The following is a 6,857-nucleotide window of genomic DNA, read 5'->3' on the forward strand; positions in this document are numbered from 1 at the left end:
GGATTATTAAGTGAATACCCTATCTTCTTTCCTCCTTCCACAAATAACCCGCCTTGTGCTCAGAAAACATCATGTCATTTCCCCAACCAAAAACAAAAAACAAAAAATGCTGGTTACTCCTTCCTTCCATGTCCAATCTGAACTCCTCTAACTAGCTTTCAACCTTATTATTTCACACCATTCACCTTCATTGTGGTCAGCAGTCTACTCGTTAGGCTGTGAACATGCTGTGCTCATTTCTGACTCTCTGCCCTGGCTCATGTTTGTTTGCTGACCTGAAATCTTGCCTTGCTGACCTCTAACTAAACCCTCCCTATTTAACCATTCCCTAGCAAGTCCCTGCCTCCTCCCAGAAGCCATCCCTGATTTCCCCAGCCACTGCAAACACACATGCGTGCCCGCCCCCACCTCCCCTTCCCCAAACGCCTACATCACCTGATTATTCCTTGGATCACATACCTTCTCCTTGTCTGATTGCTTTCTGTATTGTCTGATTGCTTCTTGGCTATAAACCCTGACCCCCAACCACAGTGCAGGGGCTTAAGCAAAGATCACCTCCTTAGCCCCTCCCTTTACTGCCAAGTGTTCTCACAGCAGGCACTAAATACTCTGAATAATCTGCACAGGATCATAAAAGTCCACCAATATCACTAGAAATAGTTAATATTTACAAAAATCCCATAAAGTTTATGGCAGGACACTTGGCCATAAGATGGTAAAAATATAAACAAAGGGAAAATTGGGTCTTTTGCACTCCAGGAATTCTAATTAAGGAAGACAAATAAACAGATCCTGAAGGATATATGCAGAAAATACCCATAAACAAACTGAAGTTTGGGTTGAATGAGTCTCTCCATCCTCAGGCCCTGTTCTCAGAAGATAGCCCTGACCCACTATCCTCCTGATGAGACAGGAGGATAAAGGGGGTGGGAACGTGTGTTCCAGGCAGGGGAATGGCATTCACAAAGTCAGGCAGAAAAGTCCAGAACATGTACAGAAATCAGTAAGTAGGTGGCTAGGCTAGGACCCAGGGGGTACTTCAGAGATAGAAAAGAGTTTGCAAAGGCAGGATGGCATGGGATGGTGGAAAGTCCCAAATATCTGGCTCACCAGTCTGGGTATTGTCCTGTAGGCCAGCCATTCTCAAGCTTTTTGGTCTCAGGATACTTTTACTCTCTTAAAAATTATGGTAGACCCCTAAGAGCTTTTGCTATGTACGTTTTATCAACTGACGTTTACCATATTCAAAATCCAAATAAGGACATTTTAAAAATCATTTGTAACTCACTTTAAAATAGAAATAAGCCCAATGTATGGTCACATAATTTTTTAAAGAAAAGTAACTATATTTTCCAAAACAAAATAGTGAGAATGACATTCTTTCACATCTCCGCCAATCTTTTTAATATCTGGCTGTAGGGAAAGCAGCCAGATTCTCAAATATTCTTTAACATACAATCTGTAGTGATAGAATGTTTGGGTTAAACAAATGAAGAATATCCAGCCTCACACATTTGGAAAAGGGTGGACTGTTTTAATAACCTTTTCAGATAATTGTGGATATTCTTTAATATGACCCCAGAATGAAACTTTTCAAGTTTAATTGAAATGTGGAATTTGAAACCATATCAGTGGAACTTTTCATATTCTATTACATTAAAATTTAGCAGTTTGTATTGCACTTTGAATGGATCTTTTTTACCCATGTATAATTTGGTAACATCATGCATTGGTCATTTTAAAAATATTGGTTCACTGAGTTACACAGATTTTCCAAATATTGACACATTTCATTATATAGTATCAGAAAACCACATTCAGTGGTACAACCACCAATCTCATCAGAACATATTTTAGTATTAGGAAGCTGTTAAGCTCTCAGTGGTAGAAGTTTTTCAAAATTCTAATTTTCACCTGAAAGTTCAAATTTTATAATTGATACAAATACTGACAAGTTTTTTTTTCTTTGAAGTGACCAGCTCACTTCATCAATTTTGAAGAAAATGCCTGCCAAATACTTAGGTCTGAAAACCAACATTTGTCAGTAAAAAATGATGTTCTATGAAAAAGCAATCCATTCATTTTCATATCTCAAACCATCATACAAGTGAGACAACCATTGTATGCAGCAGAAATGTTTTACGCATACATCCCAATTTGTCACCCAGAATATTAAAGAAGACATGTACACAAGGGTTGAAAATTAATTTAAAAAATAATAATTTTTACTGCCCCATCAAGGATATTCTTAAGTAAAAATGGCAATTTTTTTTGTTTACTGTGAGCGCATGACAGAGATTGTCCATAACACAATGCCCACCAGTACACTTTAGTGTCACTGCCTTGATTCATTTCTAATACACTAGTGGTTCTAATTATTTTTGATATGTACCATCAGTGCAAATAAATGTCAACACAGTAGAAGAGACAAATGAAGTCTTAATGTTACGAAAATAGTTGTGACCTCAAAGACCCCTTGAGATCCCCAGATGGGATTACTAGATAAAATACAGAACGCTCAAATATTGCATGGGACATGTTTATACTAAAAAATTATTTGTTGTTTATTTAAAATTCAAACATAATTGGGCATCCTATATTTTCATTTGCTACAGCTGGCAACCTTACCTCTGAGGGCCCATAAGACCACACTTTGAAAACAGCTCTTCTGGGGCTATTGTTGAGCCAAAAAGTAATATCAGAGCTGTGCTTCATAAAAATAGCTCTAACCCCAGTAGGCAGGATGGGTCAGAGAGTAGAAAGATTTGTAAGTGCAGGAAGTTCTGATGGGTCAGTTAAGAAGATACTACTTTTTAACTGTAGTAATTGAAAGGGGCAATGCTATCCTAAGCTTGGACAAGAAAAGCAGAAAGACCTGCCAAAGACAGCTCCCAGCATAGTGGGGTCCCCTATCCTGTGATGCTAATTAGCCACCCTCCTCCTATCCCACACCCACCACCAACATTGGGATTTCTTGGTTACAACTGACTTATACACCGCCCAGCAAAATGTAAAGTCCTTTCTTTTTGCCTCGGCTGCATGGAATGTAGAGCCCAGCTGGTCTTTGTCCTTCATCAACTAACTATTCACTTGAAGAGCAGAGTTTTCATTTCCCATCAGACTAAGTAATTCCAGTTCCTTTAACTGGTTTATTCCCACCCCCCTTGACCTAATTTTTAAATCTTATCCATCATTCTCTGGTATAGCAAATCCTCTCCATTTGCTATACAGAGTCTAGTAATACAGTCAACTACCCCATTTTCCACGCTCACTGAGGGAAACTGTGAAGGGAACAAGTCTTAAGTTTTCCATCTGTGAAATAAATTTGTTATAAAACATGATCCCTAAGGGTTCTTACCATTCTAATATGGTGTATTGGAGAGCCTAGACTTTGTAGTCAGGTAGATCTAGGCTCAAATCCTGGTCTTGCTGGTTACTAGCTATGTTGCTTTGGGTAACCCTCATGGATAACACCACCCATCTTATTGATTTATTGCAAAGATTAAAAATAATGTAGAGCCTCTGATGTATACTACCAAGTTGAATCATATAGCTTATGGGGTTTAAATACACACAGTTACAGAGAGAGAACAGGAGGGAGAAAAGAAGGGTAGGCACCACCTAAATAGTGCTGACAGGAATCTGCCCTTTCTTTGCTTGGTTTTTAGTTCTTGCATTTATGCCCTGACTTTGGAATGTAACTCCCTGCCCCCATTAAAATCAACCCACTGTAGTGGCTCTCTTTCATTAACAGCATTCTGTCATTTTGTATAGCCCCAAAGCAATAGAACACAGTTGGTTGTGGTGTTTTTTTTAATCTTTGTATTTTGGTTAATGTTAATTTCCGGTACACGCTTTAATATTTAAGATTCAACAGTCAATACTGATAACCCCCAAAGAAGATAAAGTAGAAGGACAGAAATAACAGTAAAATAGGTATTTATGTACATACATGTAAGTACAGCCCCACGGTACATGCTAATATGAAAGTGGACACACACACACACACACACACACAGCACCCCCAACACTGGGTTTAGTCAATACTACTGCACAGACACCTCCAGGTGAAAAGCATTAACTAACCACTGGAAATAAAACTGATATATTCACACACTGTAATGGAAAAATCACACAAGTCTGCATGTGATCAAGCACAAGAGCAAATTTATAAGGACAGGAAGTTGTTTGGGAGATCCAGAGACTCAATAAACGTCAGAAATTTTATGGTTCCAACATTATAGTTTCCTTTCTGTTTCTTCAGAACAGTTTAAATATTCAAGTCACAAAACAAAAACTGAAGTTTAATGGCACCCATTCCGATGGTGTCTGTCCGACCTGTCACCTACCATGCACGCAGACCTGTTCCCTTTGCTTACTACTTTAAAAAAAAATCTAAGTCACAAATCCTCGATACCAACATAAGCCTTCTCAACTCTTAACTCAGTGCTTTGGGGGAGCATTAAGTAGGAAATACTAAAAATATTAAGAATCTTCATGTCATCAGTTTTATTAATAAAACCCTTAGAAATAAGCAGCACAAATCTTGAGTGCTTTGTACACCTTTAGTCCCCTTTGATTAACAAAGTAGAGAGTACTTAACCAGCTTAAGGACATTTACTTTCTGTTTGACAAAAACGCAATATGAAAATGCAGTAACCTCTCTTACTTTCACAGTTATGGTGATAAATGGATGCTAAAAATTGGAATCGGACCATCGGTTTGAAAATTTGATAAAATAACCAGGTCCTTATATAGCCTAGGTTATTAGAATACACACAAAGGAAAAAATGCAACTTTTAAAAAGATTCCAATCTGAGAAAACTTTTATAAATGAGAGGAACATTGTGGGAGCCAAAACAACACTTCTTTGAGGGAGAATAATTACACAATCTTAGATAACTCACTGAGGATTATCTGTTTCATGTTCTAATAACCAGGGTGGCACTGCATTGCATCCAAAATTATGGAACTTTCTATTTGTCAGTTTTATCTTTTTTAGGTTGCTATTTTTAATGTGTGTTTACAATACACTGAAGACATCTCAGTCAATCATGTATTGAGCAAAATAATCACCATGGCAGGGAGACACACATGGTAGTCTTTATTGTCAACATGTCTGTAAAACTGAATAAATATTTGTTAGTGTTCCATTTTGATAAATACAAGGGACACATGGGGCTGAAAGAGAAACATATCAAGAGCTTCGTAATTTTTCAAAGACTGATACTACTTTAATGGGAAATAACAAAGAATGCCAGTGTGGGCGGGAGGGTTTTGCAAACACGCTACATCAGAAACAGCCTAGGCCTTTGAGGCGAGGGGAAGCCCTAGCCTCAGAGGAACGAAGTAGCTGACAGGACATCTTGTCCCATGAGGCTAAATGCTTAAGTGGTATAAGAAGGTCTCTCAGGATTCTTAACTTTCTATACACAGCTGTTTCCCTTTCTCTTCCCTTCAGCTGGCCTCTCCTCGGTTTCCTTTCCCAGCTCCTGCCTAACTGGGTTCCTTCCATTACCCATACACCTTTCTTCTTAGAAGTTTTTTCCTTCCACTCTCTTTAGTTCCTTCTCTATATGTTTCTTCATGAATCTCTAAAATGCCCCAGTTATTATAGTTTACTGTAAACTGCTCAAGGCAAAATGAATAAAAAGACTTCTATAGAAAGAGTCAGAAGATTGAGGCAGTAGGAGTGAGAGGCCGGGATTCCCAGATGTGCTTGTCACTGGCTGGGTGGCTTAGCCATCACAGTTTTTCTGAGCTGGCTTCTTCATCTGTGAAGCCCCAACCTCACAAGGTCACAAAGTATAAGAGGGTCATAGGCGATGGGTATGGGAGAGCATTTTCTAAATTATAAAGCACGACACCCACGGTTTCCAAAGTGTAGTTCCCAGACAGCAGCACCAGCAGCACCTGAGAACTGGGAAATGCACATTCTCCAACACACCCAGACCTACGGAATCCAAAACTCTGGAGGTTGGGCCCAGCGAGCTGTGTTGTAACGCGCCATCCAATGCTTCTGATACATGCTCAGGTCTGAAGATGTGGCACTATACAGATAAGCTGCTTTTTATGAGCTGTCTTTTGGTTGTAGCTTGCTGTGGTCCTGAATAGACTCTGCCGGTGTCGGGAATGTTAATGGCCTCATATTACAATGGTCCTTATTGTGTGAGCAACACAATAGCTTATTATCTTCTGTTCTCTTCTTGATTCTCACAAAATCCTGACAAAGTAATGCAATTGGACCCATTTCACAGAATGCTGGAGCACTTGGAATGTGGATCAGAATTTGTGACACCTTTGAGGGCTGGGGACTATTCTAGCACAAGGCCATCCCAACAACTTGATAGGAGCCTGTATATGACAGTTTCAAGTATATCTGAAACATCAAAGTCTACGTGTTTCCATCCAGTTCAATGATGCCAGAAATTCCATCATCACAGCTTAAAGCTTTAATCTTCCCCCTAAAATGCCAATATCCTTGGAAATATTACAGGGAGTCCTTTACTTCTCAGGTAGGGGAGAGGAATGGGGAGAACATGAACACCATACCTGCTTCAGGGAGCATGCCCTAAAGAGGGTGTGGGGACAAAAACCCCAAAAAACAGTTTCCAGGCTCTCGGCCTCACATAGAAAGGTGCTGGCTCGGGTAGTAAATGGCCGTCAACTGTGATCAGATGGCCAGCAGCTGTGGCTAGTTGGCCGTCAGCTGTAACCCGTAGGCCATTGGCACTAATATAACGGCTGTGGCTACACTAGCAGAAAAGGAATGGGGGCTAGCGAGAAGATGGTGGCTGGCAAGCGCGGACTGCTGTTAGGATGGCAGGTTGCAGATTATGTAGATCCTGCTTCCTGTG

The sequence above is a fragment of the Rhinolophus hipposideros genome (genome assembly GCF_964194185.1).
Source record: "Rhinolophus hipposideros genome assembly, chromosome: 14".
Taxonomy (NCBI): domain Eukaryota; kingdom Metazoa; phylum Chordata; class Mammalia; order Chiroptera; family Rhinolophidae; genus Rhinolophus; species Rhinolophus hipposideros.